The sequence below is a fragment of the Mustela putorius genome, unplaced genomic scaffold (assembly GCF_011764305.1).
Source record: "Mustela putorius furo isolate JIRA1106 unplaced genomic scaffold, ASM1176430v1.1 tig00000253_pilon_pilon_pilon, whole genome shotgun sequence".
In the NCBI taxonomy this organism is placed as follows: Eukaryota; Metazoa; Chordata; class Mammalia; order Carnivora; family Mustelidae; genus Mustela; species Mustela putorius.
Genome location: NW_025421329.1, coordinates 8,530,186 through 8,551,056, shown reverse-complemented (window position 1 = coordinate 8,551,056; position 20,871 = coordinate 8,530,186).

Genomic DNA, 20,871 nt, shown 5'->3' with positions numbered 1-20,871 from the left:
GGAAACAGCTGAAAAGGAAGATCACTGCCTTCTCAGTCTGTTTGCTGCTCTAGGCTTGCTGTTGTTGTTTTTTTTTTTTTTTTCTTAAACAAGAACTCTCTGTCTCCCTGTCCCACACAGGTGATCACAGCCTCCTGGTTAAGTGTAACCATCTGTACAGTGAGCTGGGGGCGGGGCCCACCCTGGAGGGAGCAATTGACAACCATTCCTGTTGAAGAAGATGGACTTTGAGAGAGGTGGCAGGGAATCAGAAAGGTTACCCCAAAGGAGTCAGAATAATTGCATTGTCCAAGGAGGTGGGAGCCCAGCTAGACTTTTAACATTGTAAAGTAACATTGTATCTGAGACACCTAACAAAACAGGGCAGGCAAAACCCTCAGGCTTCTGGTAGTATCTAAGGAACACTGAATCTTCCCTTCAAGTTTTTCTGATCATTGCTCTTATGGTCAGCATTATTTGCCATGCTTTTAGGGTGGACAACTTTTTTACAAAGGCTCTGGTGGTGTTGCATTTTAGACCTCTGGGCTGCTTTCCCACAAGACTGCTGTCTTGGGTATAACAATAGAAATGTCAATATCATGAGGGGAGGGTAAAAAGAGAAGGAGGGAGAAGGTAAGAGAAAGAAGGAGAAATACTTCATGTATCTTCTTTTAAGTCTCAGAAATCAATTAAAAGAAAACTTTTCATTTCATTTATTAACCTCACGTTGATAATAAACACTAAGATTTAGCCTGCTTTATTTGTTGATTTTTATTATTTTATAAGCTTATGCATATTTCAAAATATAAACTGCATGTCATTTTTAAACAAGGTCCAAGAAAAGCTGAGAGTAAGTCTGTTGCTATAGGATCTAAATGTCTTTAATTTTTAAAGTGCAGGTTTTAAAGAACCTTTTTAACCTATAAATTTTTGTTTTTAAGTCAGTGCTACAACTAAGAGAACAGATACACTAATTCCTGTGGGGCTCTTCAGCCTTGTTTATTTTTTTAAATCTTATTCGGGCACCTCTTGAGGAGACCTTAAAATGTACATTTTACAAAGTATCAATCTTGTAAAAAAATTCTTTATATTCATCTACTTTAATAACATTATCCTGTTTATACTGTGTTCTAAGATAATGTTAAAATAATTTAAAGGTAAATGAAAATAAATAAGAAGAACAATAAAAACTAAAGTGTCCTTAAAATGATCCAGCATTTCTCAGCAACAACCAGAAGCTTAAAGGCTCCAGGATTGTAAAAAGGCAGTAACAGATGCTGAACACGGACAGAACTGTAGATCTACAAACGGATATGCTGAGAAAATGAATTCTGACAGCGTTTCTAAGCATTCAGACGTTGGCAAAGTGGATAACTGAGTTAATAGCCGTCCGACTGGGAAATACTCAGCATTTGGAATATTGCCTCTTGACAGGCCAGGAGGCGAGAAATTTGCTCCCCTGTAATGGGGCAGGAACAGAGGTGCCGTCCATTTCTCTTTTTGTAATAACACCTCTGGTTGAGCCGAGACTCTGCCTGGTCTCATGTCTCTTCTGTAATTACGTTTCACAAAATACAACCCAGGTCATTTTGCAAGGAGCTGGTCTTTGCATGTGTGGGACATGTGTTCGTGTTTGCAATGTCAGCCAACTGATTTGGGCAGAACGAATCTGGCACTTTCATCTTAGTCTTTCTTTAAACTGGGGTGTAGGTAACTCTGGAAGAAGGGCTGCAGAACTGGCTGGGCTTGGAGACCAGCAGAACTTTAATTTGGATGAATAGCCTTAGGTATAGTTTGATGGCGGTTTAATGGCCCCATAGGCTTGAGGTGCTGCTGTCATTTTAGGCGGTACTCACCCTGCCCTTCATCACAGAGCGAATGGGGATTTAATTTGATAGCTCTCTGTTCTCACTGGGCCTTTAGAGCCTTTATTTGTGTCTCTAATATTTAAGCAGATGGGAAGGTTGGGGAAATTTATGATCAGATGTGATTAGAGCTACTATTCATGGCAGGATCGTGTGTTTTTAATTGTGGAGTTGGTGCACAATTTAAGCCTCGCTATCTATTGAATCAAAAATGCGCATGCAACTCCAACTCAGAAAATGACCTGGCTACGTAAAGCACAACATTGATGAGCCTCGGCTTTTATTAGTTCTAAAGTCCCTGTTGGAATCCAGGCTTTACCACTTACTGAGACCTAACCCCCTGGGTCTCTGTGGGCTCACCTACAAGAGAGGGTCATCGTGAGGATTAACTGCTCCAACTCTGGGAAATGCTTCACAACAGGAGGTGGTTAATCAGTGGCCATTGTTCTCATTACATTATTTTTCCATATTTTTAAGAAACTAATACATTTTCATTTTTGTCTCTTTTCTGGGACATCTGTTAGACATGCAGTGGGTGATTTGCTAATAGAAATATTTATAAATCAAGCTGTATTAAATTGTGTCTTCAGAAGAAAACAGCTTAAAGCATTTTCCTGAGTTTCTGTTTGTTTGCCACATTCTTTTGTGGTTCGGAGGCACGGGACTGGCTCAGGGCACTGTAGTGACACCCGCTGGGGAGATGGGGTCTACTGTCAAAGGAAGGCAAGTAACAGAGGTGTCAAGTACCAGTTGTAAACTCTCCAGTTTGAGAAAAGTAAGGACGAAGGAAATCAATAGTTGGCCCAGAGTTTTCCAGTAACATTGGAGAACTGTGGTTTTTGTTGCAGCCAGTTCTTCTGGAAATGTTGGGCCCTGTGCTAACAGGATCCTGGGCCTGTTCTGGCTTTACCGGCTGTAATGTCACTCTCTTCCTTTGTCAGAGATAAGAAGACCTTTTACTTCTGTGTTTACTTTCTTGCTCTTTTGTCCTGAGTGGAAGGTTTTTCCCTTGATTGTCTGCCTTTTAAACATGTTCTTTCTCCCAGAGGAAGCGGCCTTCACAGGGAATAAGCCTAGTGTCTTATGAACCAACCCCAAGGTTTTGGTCTCCCCACAGAGACCCCTGCTTTGATGGCATGTCCCTGGCTGAATGAATTCACAAGTTACCACAAATTACCATTTCTCCCCCAGAAATTCACATATCTCTTGAGTTGTGCCACATTTTTAATTTTTCCCCATGCCCTAAAGTGCCTCAAATCCAAGATTTTGGTAATGTGGTACCTTCTGTTCTTATAAAGGTCAGTACCCTTGAGATAACCAGGCTGCTTGTTATTTATACCTCATTCATGGAGGCAGAGTGCTTTAGTGTTCTGATGGCCTCTGTTTGTTGTACGGCAGGTGCTTTATGTACTGCAGTGGGCACTGTTGGGTGCTGCCCAGATGCCTCACCCACCATGCCATCCAGCTCTGAGACATTCACCTCTGCCACTATGAGTGCTGATGCCAACAGTTTGCAGCTAAGCCCCCTTCCCATTTCCCTGGGCTGATGACAGCCATCACACCCACATAGACATCCCCTTTCTGGGGGCAGCCCACATCTAATGACTGATCATGTGGTGGTACTAAGTCTCAAAGAAGGGCACCTGTGAAGGACTATCTCAGTGCCAGAGCTCAAGGGGGACAGTGAAGGCTTTTGTTGCCACTGCATCACAACCAATCCTCTCCCCTAGCTCCACTGTGGACCCTTGTCCCTCAGAGGTGTCAATCCCCAAGACATTCTGCAATAAAACTCCCACCAAAAATTCCAACTCAGCCTGCACAAAGCAACCCATGACTTATATTACCTCTTTTGCTTATCGTGTGGGTTTGTTCCAAAAATAAAGGGTGAAGGCATGGAGCAAATATCATTGCCACCAAATCACAGAGGGATGGAAGCCGGGGTGGTTTCCAACTGCCCTACCATCCTCCTGCCCAACTGAGGGAGCTGCATTAAGCAGGTGGCAGTTCTCAGAGAAGGGAAATTATTTAGGAGGGAGCTGGGGAATCTCTAGCAGGGCCATCTCAGATTAACATCAGGGTTCTTAGAATCTGAGAAGCAAGAGAAAAGCACTAAGCATGAAGGCATTGGGGTGGGGGGGCTCGGAGACAAAGGCAGTGGTTTAAAACTGTGGTCTGGCTCTGTTTCCAATGTATGTAAATTTCTGTAATGAAAATACAACGGAACTCCTAGGGTCTCAATGAATTAGAATTAAGGACTATGAACTGTGTTGGTGGGCTTGTACCAGCTCTAAAAAATAGTTTCACCAAGCAAATTAATCAACTAGCATCGATTACAAGGGAAACTTATATCTACTGAAAAATAAAATGACTTTCAGACTCTTTAGAAGGGTTGCATTAATGGGTACTTCATTTGCAAAAATATAAAGTTCTTTCTACAATTAATGCTTGGGTGGTAATTCAGGGCTTAGGATCAAGATGTAGTTATTGTCTCTTATAGACTTTATGTTCTGGTCACCTGTTTCTTACACTTGCTTAGGCATCTCCAGCTGGTGCTTGGCCATGGGATAGAGGGAGCTGCCAGCCATGGGAAAGCACATCCTCCTGAAATGTTAATCTCGCCTAATGATTTTGGAAAATAACATTATTTTTATATCAAAACAAACATGGACCCTATGTTTCTAGCAACATTACTTACAATAGCCAAATTTGGAAGCAGTCCAAGTGTCCATTGACGAATGGATAAAGAAGAAATATATATATATATGCATTGGAATATATAGATATATGCAATGGAATATTACTCAGCCATAAAAAGCATGAAATCTTACCATTTGCCAAGACCTAGGTGGAGCTAGAAAGTATAATGCTAAGCAAAATAAGTCAGAGAAAGACAAATACCATATAATTTCACTCATATGTGGAATTCAGGTAACAAGGGGTGCCTAAATGGCTCAGTAGGTTGAGCATCTGCCTTGGGCTCAGGTCATGACCCCAGGGTCCTGGGATTGAGCCCTGAGTTGGGCTTACTGCTCAGTAGGAAATCTGCTTCTCCCTCTCCCTCTCCGCCTCCCCCAGCTTGTGCATATGTGCACACTCTCTTTCTCTTCCTTTCTGTCAAATAAATAAAATCTTTTAAAAAATAAGTAATGAAACAAATGAGCAAAGGAAGAAAAATAAAACCATCAGAGAGACAAACCAAGAAACAGATTTTTAACTATAGAGAACAAACTGATAGTTACCAAAGGAGCGATGGGTGGGGGGATTGGGGAGATAGGTGATGGGGATGAAGGAGTGCACTCATCATGATGAGCATTGAACGATGTATGGTATTGTTAAACCACTACATTGTACACCTGAAACTAATATAATACTGTATGTTAACTATACTGAATTAAAATCAAATATATATTTTAAAACAACAAAAATTTTCTTCCTAAAAAAAAAAAAAGCCAAAAACTAAAAAACAAGCATGGATTCTTCATGACACAGGATACAAAATTTTTGCCCATTTGAAGAACAAAATAGATGTCACTCTGGAGCCTATGGGCATCAGGGAGAGTGCTGTGGTGGACGTCTCTGAGCCCCACTGCAGGCAGAGCGAATCAGAGGTAAAAACATAGTTCCGAGGTGGAAGAGGTCACAGATGGCTAGGGGCCACTGGGCGTTCGGGGAAGGAGTTAGTTTCTGAGATCAGCCTTCAAGGGTGAGTGGATTTTGACAGGTGGAGGCCCAGAGAGCTAAGGAGGAGCAGGAAGGGCCTTTCCAGGAAAGATAAGTGAGCAAAAGGAAGGTCATGGGAAAGCAGGGGTGAAGATTAAACAGTTTGGTTTGGGAGGGAAGCAGGGCCCCACACAGAAAGTGGTGGCAGGGAAAGCAGGATTGGGGCATGGAGGTGGTGCAGTGGAGGCCTTGGAAAACCAGTCAAGAGGCAGCTGTGGAATTTGGGGGCCCCACAGGGAGAAACTGCTGAGCTGAGCCCCAAGTCCTAGAGGGAATAGCACTGGCTTCAGAACCCAGACTGTGCAGACCGAGGGTGACTGCCGGCTCCCCTACTTTCCTCCTGTGGACAAGGCATCAAACCTATGGTTTTGCCATCTCGAAAATGGGATCACAATAGAACTTGTTTCTTGAGGATGCCAGGAGGTAATGAGATGAGAAAGATAAGGCACTTAGTACAGTTTCAGCTGCATAGCAAGTGCTCAATAAATGTTATAGTAACAATTATTGGTTATAATGATACATGACACTTTAAATATAATATATACTGGCTATGATGGTTCTCAAGACAAATGAGTGAGAAATCAAGAGAAATCCAGATGAGCTGGGAAGGCCAGAGAGGAAAACCACACAGGCAGGCATTTTGCTCTGCTAACTGTAAAACACTCTAAGTTATTCACTAAGGCAGAATTTCTGCAAGCCTCAGCCTGCTGGCCTCCAATATATTTATCCCTGGAGAACAACAGGACGTCATTTAAAAAATCCTTTTTAGTTGAGGTATGCTTTCAAAATGTTCTCCCCCACCATCCCACCCCCACACCCCAAAGTCCCACCCGAAACACTCAGAATGGGAGCAGCCACTGGACAGCAAAATGGTGCTTTAGGGATAACCTGGAGGGTCCAGGGGCGAGAGGGAAGCATCATATGAAAATCATCATATCCAGGGCCTGCCTGGAGATTGATGAGCCAGGCCTGTGGGTGGGACCACTTACACCTACCAGTACAGTTCTCTTCCCTGAGGACGTTACACACCTTTGAGACCATGGACTACTCATTCTTTAAAATTTGACTTTGGGGTGTCTAAGAGGCTCAGCCAGTGAAACAGCTGACTCTCGATTTCAGCTCAAGTCATGATTTCAGGGTCCTGAGATCAAGCCCTGCCTGGGACTCTGTGCTGAGTGTGGAACCTGCTTGAGATTCTCTCCTTCTCCCTCTGCTCCTGCTCACCCTCCCACTCCCAAGTTTGTCCTCTCCAAACAAACAAACAAACAAATAATTTTAAGTTGACTTTAGTTTTTGTCAATAGATAAGACATTCATATGACCCAAGGGTCTAAAAGTTATAAAAAGCATCCCTTTGAGAAGTCTTGTTCTTATCCACATCCTGCCCTGTCCCCTCTCTGAAAATTACAGGGACACATTCTTGTTATTTGTTTTTGTGTTCTTTTATGCAAATACATGCGAAGAAGAACACATAGTCTTTCCCCCCTCTCTTCTACGAAAGCGTGCCAGGCACATTGCTCTGCGTGTGGCTGTTTTCACTTATCTTGGAGATCTTCTATGTCAGCACATGAAGAACTTCACGTTCTTTTCCTAGTAGCTGCATAGTGTTCCACTGTCTGAGTACCAGAGTTTATTCAGTGTTTGAATTATGTCCAATCTTGGGGCACCTGGGTGGCTCGGTGTGTTAAGCCGCTGCCTTCAGCTCAGGTCATGATCTCAGGGTCCTGGGATCGAGTCCCGCATCGGGCTCTCTGCTTAGCAGGGAGCCTGCTTCCTCCTCTCTCTCTCCCTCTGCCTGCGTCTCTGCCTACTTGTGATCTCTCTCTGTCAAATAAATAAATAAAATCTTAAAAAAAAAAAAGAACTGTTTGAATTATGTCCCATCTTTTGCTATGTTGTGGTACACAGGTATGCATCTGTGGGATATATTCCAGAAGTGGAATTTCTGTGCCAAAGGATATATGCATCATAATCTTGATAAATACTGCCAAATGGTCCTCCATGAGAGTTGTGCCATTTTGCACTTCCCAAAGCAACTTTTTTCAGCCAATCTTTAGGGGTTGGATGGTGTATTGTTGCGGTTATAGTTTGCATTTCTCTTTATATGCACGAGATGGAACATCTTATCACGTGTTGAAGGCATTTTGCAGTTCTTTTTTCTGTGAAATGTCTGTGCCCATTTTTATATTGGGTCGTTGGCTCTTTTCTCAGTTTCTAGGAAATCATCATTTATTAGGGAGATTCACGCTTTATCTGTAATATAAGAGGCAGATTTTTTTCCCCAGTTTCTCACTTGACTTTGACTTTGTTTATGGTGATTTTTTTTTCACAAAGAGATTCTTGACTTCTAGGAATTGGATTTTTCCTTTTTCCTTTAATTTTATGAGTTCTGGATTTTGTGTCACCATTAAAAAAGCTTTCCTCCCTCCATGATACAAGCCTTTCATGCTTTCATCTGGTACTTTCCTGGCTCCATGTTTTACATTTAATCTATGACCCACTGGCATTAACCTGAGTGTGTGGTGTGAGGTGTGGTTCTGTCTTTTTCCGAAGGGCCACTTTGAGCTGACAACTGCACAGCTCATCAAGCTCCTGGCTTGATGGGGACTGAAGCTTCCTTACCCACACTCTGGGCCTCTGATAATGTCATCACTTGCCATTCCCCTTGCGTATACATGGTTGCCCAGTGTCTCCTAAAATGCCCCCTCTGACCATGCTGATCTTCAGTAGAAGACATCCAGTGCTCTCCAGCCCTCCTGGGCAGCACCTACACTAAGCAACCCCATTGGTTCACTTCCACAAATGGCCCAGCTCAATGTCACCAAAGAAAGAGAGAAGTTCCTGTCTCACAGCCCCAACCAACTAAGTCATTCTCCCCAGTGGGCAGCCCCGCAGTGGGGTCCTCCCTTTCCTAGGATCACTATGCTGCCTCAGGAAAGTAGCAGAGTAAAATGGTTCAAACTAACAACAGGAGTAATATCATTTTTTAGTTAATCTTGTCATGCCCAAGGCACTGCTCCAAGTGCTTTATATATATACAAAATATTTAACACACAGAGCTTAAGCTACATGTGTTCAAAAAAATTTTATTATTTGCACTTCTATCTTCATCTTGTCTTGCGTCCCTATATGAGCTCTCTGTCTTTTGATGCTAGTCTGTTTGCTGTATCTGAAACATGTTAGAGTTCAAAAATTGTCTTCAGGCCTTTCACAAAAGGTGAAAAACTGTCCATTGATAAGACTGACAGCACTTGAACCCAACAACCAATCTTATCACAAAACGAGGAAGAGCCAGACCATGCCTGTCTCCATATGTTGCAGTAGGAAGCCCCAGGCCTGAAGAGTGAGCCTGAGTCTGAGCAAAACTCTAGATCAAATTGCCAACTTACAGGACATGAAAGATAAATATTGTTATTGAATGACCTCATGAGGATGCAATTAGTCAAATCCAAAATGTTAGAAACACTACACATGTAAGTGATGTAATTTATTCAATAAATAGATGGCAAGTGATACCTGGGTGGCTCAGTGGGTTAAGCCTCTGCCTTCGTCTCTGGTCATGATCCCAGTGGCCTGGGATAGAGCTTTCCCCCCTCTCTCTGTCTGCCTCTCTGCCTACTTGTGATCTCTGTCTGTCATATAAACAAATAAAATATTTAAATAAATAAATAAATGACAAGTTTTAAAAAGAGAGAAAATATAGGAAGACCCGGCTTAGTCAGTAGAGTATGTGATCTTAATCTCAGGGTCACAAATTCAAGTTCCATGTTGGGCATGGAGAATACTTAAAATAAATGTAAAATAAGATATTGAAAAGAGAGAACATAAAATAAATAAAAATAAAATTAAGATACATCAAAGACCCCAAAGAGTTAGATCAGCCAATAGAAAGAATTGACCTTGACCAAATCCTGATTCAAAGAAAACACTGCAAAAACTCATTTATTGACCAAACATGGAAATAGGCACACTGACAAGATACAAAAAGATATTAAAGTTATTGTTAGTTATCTAGGTGTATAATGGTGTTTTGACTCTTAAAAATCCTCATCTCTTGGCTGTATATAGTAAAACATTTACTGATAAAATGGCATCAGGGATTGACTTTACCACAATCTAGCAAGTGTACCTGTACTCTAGCACATTTCTTACCATGCACACTACATCAGAAGCTGTTCAGTCACGATGCAGGTCCTATGTCTTTCCACTGGGCCTCAAGCATTGAGTTTCCAAGAGGCATTTGCTGAATTTTTCCAGCACAGAATTACATGAGCATAGGAGCATAACTTGGTTTCCCAATGCCTCTCAGTATGAGCATTACCTCTAGGCAAGTTGGGTCACATGAATCAGATAAGACACAGGCAGTTTGATGAGAGTTGACCTTCTTAGTTTTTCATTGAAGACATGATCAAACCTATTTTTAATATCCAGTATCTTCCCCACAGAAGTGGGAAAATAGTGGTAGCAAAAGCCACCTACCCCTTTCTTAAGTGTTTGAGGCATACGAAAATAAGAAAATTTATGTGGTCAATTTCAAATGGTTCTTAAAACTTGTTTTGTTTTGTTCCCGAACATGGCTGAAGTCAAATGGTTCTCCAAAGAATGTCCAGTCAACCATTCTGCACCTGCTGCTAAACGTCAACTTCCTGTTCACCTATAATTTATAGATCTACAATTTCTGTTCATATATAACATGTAGATCAAAATTTTGAGACTAAGTCTATACATATAATATGAAGCATACTTTTCTAGTGTTGATTTAATCACCACATCACCATGGGGAATACTAAAAAACTTATCCATCAGTATTCCCTGCGTGATATCCCTGAGCATAATCTTTCCTAGACCCACTCCCCATTTATATTTCTTAAAGAACTGGCCTGGTTTGGGGCAACTTAGTCAGTTAAGTGTCAGACTCTTGATTTTGGCTCAGGTCATGACCTCAGGGTCGTGGGATCAGGCCCTGTGTCAGCCTCCATCCTCAGGGTGTAGTCTCTTTGTCCCTCTCCCTCTGCTCCTCCCTCTGCTCCTCCCTCGGCCTCTCTTGCTCTCTCTCTTAAATAAATAAATGAAATATTGAAAAGAAAAAAAAAAAGAACTGGCTTGCTTCTCTCCAATGCAGAATTCTATAACCCATTCTGTTTTCCCCAAAGTTTAATGTTCATCTACCACAATTATATTGGATATCATCACTGGAGCATTTATTTCCTTTTGTAGAGGTGTTGGGGAAGCAGAGGGAGAAGTAGAGAGAGAATCTTAAGCAGGCTCCTAGCTCAGCACAGAGCCTGATGTAGGGCTCGATCTCACAAACCTGAGGTCATTGCCCAAGCCAAAATTAAGTCAGATGCTTAACCGATTGAGCCTTCCAGGTGCCCTCTTTTCTTCTTCTCCTTCTCCTCCTCCTCCTTCTTCTTCCTCTTCCTCTTCTTCCTTCTTCCGACTTTCTTTCTTCTTTCTTCTTTTTTTAAAGTAAGCTCTAGGCCCAATGTGGGGCTTGAATTTGCGAACCAAAATCAAGAGTCACAGAGTCACGTGCTCCACCAACTGAGCCAGCAGACCTGCCTGGAACATTTATGTCATAATCCTTTTGTGACCTTGCTATTTTATTGGTATTATTGATATGGAACCCTATTGCATACTAACATAAAATAAAAACAAGATTCTGTATTTTCAGGGAAGCTTGACTGTGTGGTAGCAGCCAGACCCTGCTGGATATGATGGTGACAAAGTCAGGTGTTGATGTGGTAGAAGACAAAGATGAGTGATGGCCTGGTATTTGGGGGAAGTTTTTCCTCTATTGATAATGGTCCTGGGTAAAACAGCTCTATCTGTGAATACATTTTTTACCTCTGGAATGGGACATCAATCATCTCATTTCATGTGCTTCCCTCATCTCTTGGTTCACAGGTTTTTTATGGGCCATGGTGGACAGACAAGAGAGCACCATGTTATTCCTGATAACCACAAGCAGATTCTGCCTACTGCTCCACAATGAAGGAAGGCAGCAACCACGGCAGGGTGTAAAGCTCAAATACAGCAAGGCCATAAGGGTCATCAGCCCTTTTTGATGCTTTGCACCATGGCCTTAAGGGTCATCAGCCCTTTTTGATGCTTTGCTTCACCTGCATGTGAATTGTCCCTGGTCATCACCACTCCCATACCAGAGCTGCCCTAGCCAAGAGCACCCACTGAGAAAGAGCTGCCCAGGATGGGTGTCTTGGGTGTCAGCTTACCCAGTGAGTGAAGTGTGCTCCTATAAGCCTGCTTTGCAGCAGTCCCAGGAGCACTGGGGAGGAAAAAAGATGTTCTTTAATATCCCAGTTAGGAATATCCTGCCTTGCATTAAACTGACAGTTCAGGTCATGAAGTTCATAGAATTTGAACTCTGAATTTCATAAGAGTTGAAAAGCTTCCTAATATTGAAAAATACTGATAAGAAATAAAGAATGAGAATGAAGTGCTTTTTTTTTTTTTTTAAGATTTTATTTGTTTGTTAGAGAGAGAGAGAGACAGAGCGCAAGCACAGGCAGACAGAGTGGCAGGTTAGAGGCAGAGGGAGAAGCAGGCTCCCTGCCAAGCAAGGAGCCCGATGTGGGACTCGATCCCAGGACGCTGGGATCATGACCTGAGCCAAAGGCAGCTGCCTAACCAACTGAGCCACCCAGGTGTCCCGAGAATGAAGTGCTTTTAAATTAAGTCTGCTTAGAGGGAACATGACTTCTGTCCATGTGCCTTTTTTGTGCCAGACATTATTTTAAGCATTTGTAAGTAATACCTTATGTGAGCCTCACATCAGCCCTTGGAGTTTAAACTAATGTGGAATTAGTTTCCTACTGTACAGATGAGAATATTGAGGCACACATAGGCCGATGTGTCCCTGGCCACACAAACCAGGAAGTGGCTAAGCCAGGATTTGAAACTGGCATCTGCCTCCAGGGTATACATTTTTTCCCTATGCTATGAAGATGGAAGCATTGAGAAACAGACACTCTGTTCTCAGTTAAGAAGGCTTCATCCCTCCTTTGAGATCTATTACACAGTCCACCCAGAATTTCCCAGGACTGATTTCTGGCCAGCTATCCAGGTCCTGAATGTCTCCTGCACACTCTATGGCTTCCCACCTGGAAATGTGTTGACTGCTCACTTGTACCCTCACTGGGAGGTGGCTGGTGGGAAGCCAGATGATGGTAGGCAATTGGGAAATTTGGCTAAGGCTGGTTTCAAAACTAATTGGTAGAGGAGATGCTTGCTTGAAGGTGATTTATAAAGTGAAAACCTGGAATAATTTGAATATTTCAATTATACATCCATTACTTTTTGACTGGAGGCTTGGGTCCTGCGGACAACAGGTCCCCAAAGCCCTAAGATTGATTAAGAAACTGTGTCTGTATATTTTATTGGGAGAGTATCCTTTGTTTTCATTATATTGTTAAAGAATTTAACTAAAGAAAAAAATATAAAACCATTATTTTCTTTGTTTTTCAAACTTGTGGATAAATGAAAGTTTATTGTTAAATAGGCTTGGTGACAAGTAAAAAATCACTTGAGGTAGCACAGCAAGTTTTATTGTTTTTACCAGGAATCAACTTAGCCTCTCCAAAGACACGTTGAACTTGGAATCAGAAGACATTGGTTATGGAGCCAACTCAACCACTGACCAGCATGTGCCCCAAGGATAGTTGTTACTGCTCCTTCTCAGCCAGCTTATCTGTGAAGGAGCATATCAATATCTGCCTTGCCTACTAACTACGGTGGTCCCGTTGTGGGTCTAAAAATTATAAAAATTGCCTTGAGAAGTACTTGGACCCCAGTGAATGTCCCCCAGAGTCAGTATATAATGCTGTTTTAAGCTTTGGAGAGTGATGAAAGATAAGCAGTCATCCTAACTCACTGAATACCCCATAGATCTTTTCCTTCCCTGAAAGGTGGGCATTGGAAAGAGATTTCACTTGTCCTTTCTTAGGTTGGATGTTGGGAAACACCACTGTTTTCCCAGGTTGCAAGTACTCTGGCCTCCCCAGGAACCCAAGAACTGTGATGCAGAGAGGGGAGAGCCTTGGTGCTAGGGCATGTGAAAGCCTGGGTTTCCTTCATCTTATGGAGTCAATGGCTTGGCCACAGCTCCATCTCAGGTTATGAATCACACTGACCAGGCAGGAGTAAGGTGGGGTTACAGTACCTGGGCTGGGCCTAATCTTGCCCAGAAATTGCTAACTGAACATGGCCACTGCTTACAAACTCAGGCTTCCCTGGCAACAGCAGCTACTGAGATTCATTCATTTCAAGGGCCCAAAATCCAGTGATCAATCAAGCCCATGTTGAAGAGCCCCCTCTTAAGCCCCATAAGGCTTCAGGGTCTCTGTTTGAAAAAAAATGTATATTCTTTGGTCTGGTGGCTTTGTATCACTGAGTCTAATGACTGTTTCTATTTAATTTTCAGATGCTTAATTACAGTGGAACACTTCAACACCATTAAATTAAAACAAGCTACTAGCTCATTCTTGATTGTGGCCTGGCACACTTCCAAATGACGTTTACAGCAATATCAGATATTTAATTCATACCACACATTTTGCTAACTTCGGAACAAAACAGGAAAATGCCTTCCACAGATTCATTTATGAACTAGGAACACTTCCACCGGGGAGAGGGTTGGTGCAGTGTGTCCCATCTGCTAATGAGTTTTTAGTGTTTCGAGGAGACCAGAGTCCCTTTGCTTGTGGCATAATGATTTTCCAATTTGGTTTTCATAAGAACTGCTTATATTACATTTTGTGAAAAGTAATGAAATTACACATTTCTTGTAATCATGGTCTTATTTACATGGTCACGTGACCAAGCCTATTATTTGGACTTTGGCAAATGAGCAGACATGCCATTAATCCCCAGGCTTTTGTGTGGAAAGCAAGCTTTTTAGGTGCCATGAACCCCTGCAATACACAGGTATGGCTGTATGAAGGGAGTTAAAGCCAACATAAGGCCCCTGTAAGATAATATTCTTTGGGAATGGATGTTAAGAGTTAGTTTGTGTCTTTACAACATCAGTCATATGGGTATTGTTTGCATCTGACAGTTTTTCTTTTAAGATTAATGTGCTTATGAAAACCTTGTGCGTTACTCTACCAGGCAAGCTTGAAATCCATCAGCATTACCATCGGAATGACACAATGCTGGGGGAGCAAACCAAATGACAAACAGAATCTGGTTTTCAGAGGCCAGTGTGTGTTGAAGAGAAATGATCTGAAGCCAAATTTGGCCTCCTTCCATAAATTCCTCTTGCTGTACTATTGGCACAGTCCACAGAGGGTGGGGGCTGGGGGAGGGCAGATGAACATGGAAGGGGGGACAGCACCTCAGGGAGAGGGGCATCGGAAAGGAAGCATGATTGATTGGAAAACTTGAACTTTATAGCAAACAATAATCATATGTAAAACCAAGTTGGAGAGAAAAACTTCATGAAAAATGGGACTTTTTCTGGATCATTAGGGAAAGTCGTTTCTAACATCACCATTTGACATGTGGTTGGTGATACACAGTTGAAATACATGATGGGAAAGTTCAACATCTGCTTGGATTGGGGGAATAGGAACAGAAAAGGGGGACAGTGGCTTAAGGGGAAGAGGACGGCAAAGGACCTCAATTGTATAAAGAGCCTCTACATTCTGCAAAGGGACACATGAGCTCATGAGAAGAAGCTAGGTCTCTAGGACACAAGGAAATCAAATTGATGGCCAGCTTGAGAAACCATGATGTCTGTGGAAGCAGGAAATGTGTCGGGTGCTTGCAGGGCTCAGGATGAACAATCCTATACACTGGAAAAGGAATGAAAAGAAAGACAGGCTGGCAAAACCCCATCCCAGACATGTGAGTTAATAGTCCACTAAGCTGGGAAGGGTGAAGGGATTCTCACCCATCCCCTCCCATCATTTGGCTACCATCTTTCTTGATTTCAGACAGTTTCACTTTGCCCCAGCTTGGCCAGATCCTGCTTTCTCAGCTCAGAAAGTGGGTGGCCAGAAATGGAAGCAAGCAGCCCTCTGAGTTTCCTTGTTCTGCTTTCTCAGTCCCAAATCATTTCCAAATGCAGCAGCCCCAGTGGAGCACCAGGAGATCTGCTGCCTGCAGCCACCGCACTTTGGAGATGTGATGAATCGGCGGGACCCCAAGGCAGCCGTTGTCAGCAGAGCGGGCTGTCACAGCCTGGGGGAGTGAGAGAGCACTGCACACCCCTCTTGGCCCAGGCCAGCCCTCCCCAGCACACACACAGCTTCAGGTGGGTGTTGCCTGGCGTCTTGGCTTGGGAGAAGCTGCGGAAGCCCAAGTGTCTGAACTGGACGGTAGATCAAGAGTGAAGAAGATGGAAGTGGCAGAAAGAGGAACCAGAGAGAACATTTCATCAACTGCCTGGGACATTCCTAGACATCGCATCTGGGGAGCCCCTTCCCAGCTCCAGACCTTAGCAAAGCTTGTGTGTGAGTGCAGTTCAGACTGGCTGCCCTAGAAGCGACTTCTCAACAGTCTGCATGCACAGCTCTGTAACTTTCAAGGAAAGGAGAGATGCTGGTGCCCATGGGCTGCAGCCCTCTCTCTCTACTCCCCAGCTGCCCCATCTGCAGGACAGATGATGGTCATCCTTGTGTGCGTTTGCTGGGTGGGCTACTTAGCGTGTCCAGAGGGTTTTGAAAGCAGAAATTATTATAATGCAAAAATGTCTTCACCTTCGCTTCTCATGTAACTGGAGCGTATTCCTATGATAACCTCCCCCACCACCACCACCGGCAATTTCTTTTCCATGGAGGTGGCTCTCTTCAAAGCCAGCATTGCAGGGAGAAGCAATGGTCCGGAACTGGGTGAAACCTCTGTCAGGTCAGGGTCATTTTATTTTAATCTACACGTTTTCTGGGAGGGCGGCGGCCAGGCGAAGGGATTTAGTGTTCCAGGTTCCTTCCTATCACTCACCCCCAACCTTCCCCTGAGCACATCATTAACAACCAGCACCTCTATCTTCATTGGCAAAATGGGAGCAACACAGTGACCACAGAGGCAGAAGGTTGGCTGTGAGGAGTTTACAGGTCACTGGGTTTTAAAATTAGCATCATAGACATAGTCTACTGACAGAACACAGGATGTTTATTCCCTACCTTTACTGAAATATACTTGACATTTTAACTTGTTGTGTAAGTTAAGGTGCACAACGTGTTGACTTGATACATTTTTGTATTACAAAATAATCACCACCTCACCCCAGAACATGGGATTTCTTAAAGAGTGAAGCTCGAACTGTTGAAAAATAGGTAAGTCAAGGGCATTGAGATGTAGTTAACTGGAACACCTTTTTCATGATTCTGATTTGGATATCTCCATTCTGTTCTGGTGACTTAAAACTTCTGAGAATTCAGTATTCTCATTCTCAACAAATAAATCTTTCATTCTCAACAAATAAATCTTGTTTCCTTTTTCCACCCGGTAAGCAAGCACCATAAACCTGTCCATTCTTCTGTGTTGTCATAGAAGGGTCCAGAGGGGGTATTATTCTATACAGGTCCTGAGAGAGCACCACGCCATTTCCCTTCCCTGCTGAACATGCATTTTGGGAACATTTATAATCCATGAGAATGGATTACATCCCCATTCTTGAGGCATTCTCAGCCTCAGTGAATACTTAATGTAGATGTCCCCTGAGCAGCTGGGATGGGGGCCAAGTCACAAAGCCAACTGTGAACAAGTAGAGGGACAGCACACAAACATTGCTGGTGGAAGGGTAGATTGATTGGTACAACCTTTGGAGGAGGAATGGACAGCCTGGCAGAAGGTTTATAAATGGGCCTCCTCTTCAGGAGATTGTCTTACACTGACTGCACACCATCCCCCAGAACACTGGAGCTGCCCACTAGGTTAGCTACAAGAATGTCCAGATAGCATAGCCCCTAGCAGTGAAAGAATGGTGCCAATCCAGGTGTCCAACAACACCAGATCAAACTGTAGTATGTCCACTCAGTGGAACAACATGCGACCAATAAAAATGATATCAGAAAACTAATATGTGACAAAGAAATGAGAACAGTGCTGGTTTTGGGGGTGTGAGGTAGGGGATGAACCAGGCAGGAGAGAACTTCATAGATTGACGGTAATGCCCTACACCTTGATAGGAGTTTGTATCAATCACACAGGCATATGTGTTTCTCTAAAGTCCATGAATGTTTCACCTAAGATTTGTGCATTTCACTGAATGTAAATTTTCCTTAAGGAACTACAAACAAACATTGGTCTCTAGTTAATTACATGCATGCTGAGGTGCTTAAGGGTAAAGTGTACTGGTGTCTGCAACTTATTTGGAGTCTGCAAAATAAAAAGATTGATGGATAGATAGAGTGATGGATAGATAAATATTTAACAATACAAATGCAGGAAAAAGTTAATTATAGAAAAGATGTTAGATACACAGGTGTTCACCATCTGTAAATTCTTTCAACCTTTCTGTGTATTTGACAATTTTTATTTAAAAATAGGGGGAAGATGGCAGATAACTATATTCATAGTAAATTATTAAAATATGTTTGATTTAATTCTATTCTTGTTGAAATGTTAAAGGAAATATTTCCAAATATTGGCTTTAGAAATGATTTGCTTTAAAGAAAAAGATTAGCTTTTCTTGACAATCTTTGACAATGTCTGCAGGTCAGTTTGTAATCAGAGGTTGCTTCTTATAATCCCATTTCTCCTACTGCTCAAAGTGAAAACTGAGGCCAGGGTTGCCAGCAACTGACTTGGACAGATTCCACACCAGGTGTGCTCTGAGGACCACGCAGGACCTTCGCTGAAAAAGGTCAAGACCATGCATTTTGTGATCACAGCCACAAATAAATGTGCCCTTTCTCCATGCTGTTTCCAAAGCCTCACAGGCATGTTGCTAATTGTACATGTTATTTTCTTTGAAACCAAACTACAGGTGGCTTGAAAATATTCATCTGAGGTGACATGGTAATACACTTAACACTTGAATTCCAAACAGCTCCATATATTACCAGTACGATTCCAGTTCTATTTCTCCTTAATTTTCCTAGGGGAATGGAAAGCTGGAGTGTGGAGTACTGGGCATGTCTAGAGCTACTAGATTAGATGGCTCAGTGAAGTCCACCCTTTCAGCAGGTGAGGAATGGTAGGTCATCATAGATCTCCTAGGATACAAGAAGAATTTGCATGTGGTGTCATTTTTTTAATGAACTACTGAAGAGGACATTCATATTTTTTAGCCTGATATTTCTAAGAGAACTCTGACCATTCCTCTTCTCCTTTCGAATTACTGGTACAATACATATACCTTCTCAGTCTAACTTTTAAAATGTTCTGACTTCCATATGGTAAAATTCCATTGTATTTGTATATGATTGAGTGAGTTTTGACAAAATGCATAGTCATGTAACCACAACCCTAGTCAGGATATAACTTCTTTTTGTTCAAGAAACACACATAAATATTGGAAATCTCTGGCTGTGACAATTCTTTTGAATATTGTCTTCCTACTCATTTTATACCTGGAGAAATAGAAGCCAGTGATGGTCTTGGAATTTTTTTGCTGAAAAACAACACATGAAGTACTGTCTTGAGAATGAGCCTCATCGTCTTGAAACATAGTAAGACTTCAGGGAAGGTAGTTAATTTAATCAAGGTGTGGTGCAGAGGAGAATCTTTGTAAGTGAATGAAATTAAATTTTTTGCAGTACAAGTTCAAAATCAAAATGATGAGCACAGCTGGATGGTGTTGTGGGGCAAGACTGATGTTTGACTAGAGCATGAATGTTAGAACCATACCCCTGGGCTCCAATCTTTTTTTTCTTTTTACAGCTTTATTGAGGTATGATTGATATGCCAACCCTCCCCCCAAAAAATAAAAACTTGTCTGTATTTAATGTGTACAATTTTATGAGTTTGTCTGCAGTCAAATCTTGCTCTGCCACTTACTAGCTGTATGACCTTGGGAAAAAGTGCTTAACCTTTCTGTGCCTCAGTGTTCTTATCTGTAAAATGGGTTATATAGCATCCACCTCATAAGGGCATTGTAAGGATTAAATTGGGATTTAGGCACAAAGAGGACAGTTAAAAATTATCAGCTCTTATTATCTTCTTATTACTGTCAAGAAATACTATTTTTATGAATATGACTCTATTTTAGGTATACATGCCTGGATCCAATCACATTGAAAATGACACTGGGAAAGGTCAGGAGAGGGAAGTTTGCATCTGACTTCAGGCAGCTTTTTAACGGAAAAGTCTACTAAAGAGAGCACTGGTGGAGAAAATCCCAAAAGCTTTTGCTCCGGGCAGACAGGAAACCAATGGAGCAGACATCCCTTTTATTTATTTATTAAAAATTTTATTTGACAGACAGAGATCACAACTAGGCAGAGAAGCAGACAGAGAGAGAGGGAGAAGCAAGCTCCCCGCTGAGCAGAGAGCCTGACGTGGGGCTCGATCCCAGAACCCCAAGATCATGGCCTGAGCTGAAGACAGAGGCTTAACCCACTGAGCCACCCAGGCGCCCCAGGAGACATCCCTTTTAAAATCGCTGACAAACCACACATGCCCACTCGCCTTGTGTGGGGAAAACTCTGGCAAGGCAAGAGCTCCAGAATGTCAGGACAACTGTGCTTACCTAGGGACGCCTTTCTTCCCACTCCAGCAACTGGAGTGAGGAGTCTGAGCAGGGTGCCTCTCAGGCAGGAGTGCTCTGAGCTGCCTAAAAATGCTGGCTTTGAATAAAAAGCAGGTCCCTAACAGACACATTACACTCCTATTCAGAAGTGCAGACTCGCTTACCAAAACACCCCAGCTTAGGAGATGAGGGGGAGGTTGTGCTCATCGCTTATCACATTTCTCTGAACGCCGGAATCTCAAATCTCACTAGGGTTTCAAAGACAGTTCCAGGAAATCATTCTCAGCCCCTGCTTTGTGGGGCTGTTTGTAGGTTGGCCTGGTTCTGTCATCACTCCCAGCCTGGGCCCTCTCAGTCCCTGCCGTTCTCTGAACCTGGTCCCCCATCTCTCACCCACCAACCTTGCTTCCCACAGCGCCCACCATGCACCACAAGCCTGACATCCCAGCAATTGCTCTCCTTAGGCAGGGGCCCAAGACTCCCAGCCCTGCCTCTGGACCCCAACCCACCCTCTTCTTCTTATTCCTTCCCATAATGCTATTCCATTCTCCTACTGACAACCCAAGTCTCCCCAGGCCCTGTGCCCTCTGAATCCCTCTCCAAACTGAAGAACGCTGTGGGGGAAGGGAAGAGAACTGCAGTCCAGGACCTGGAC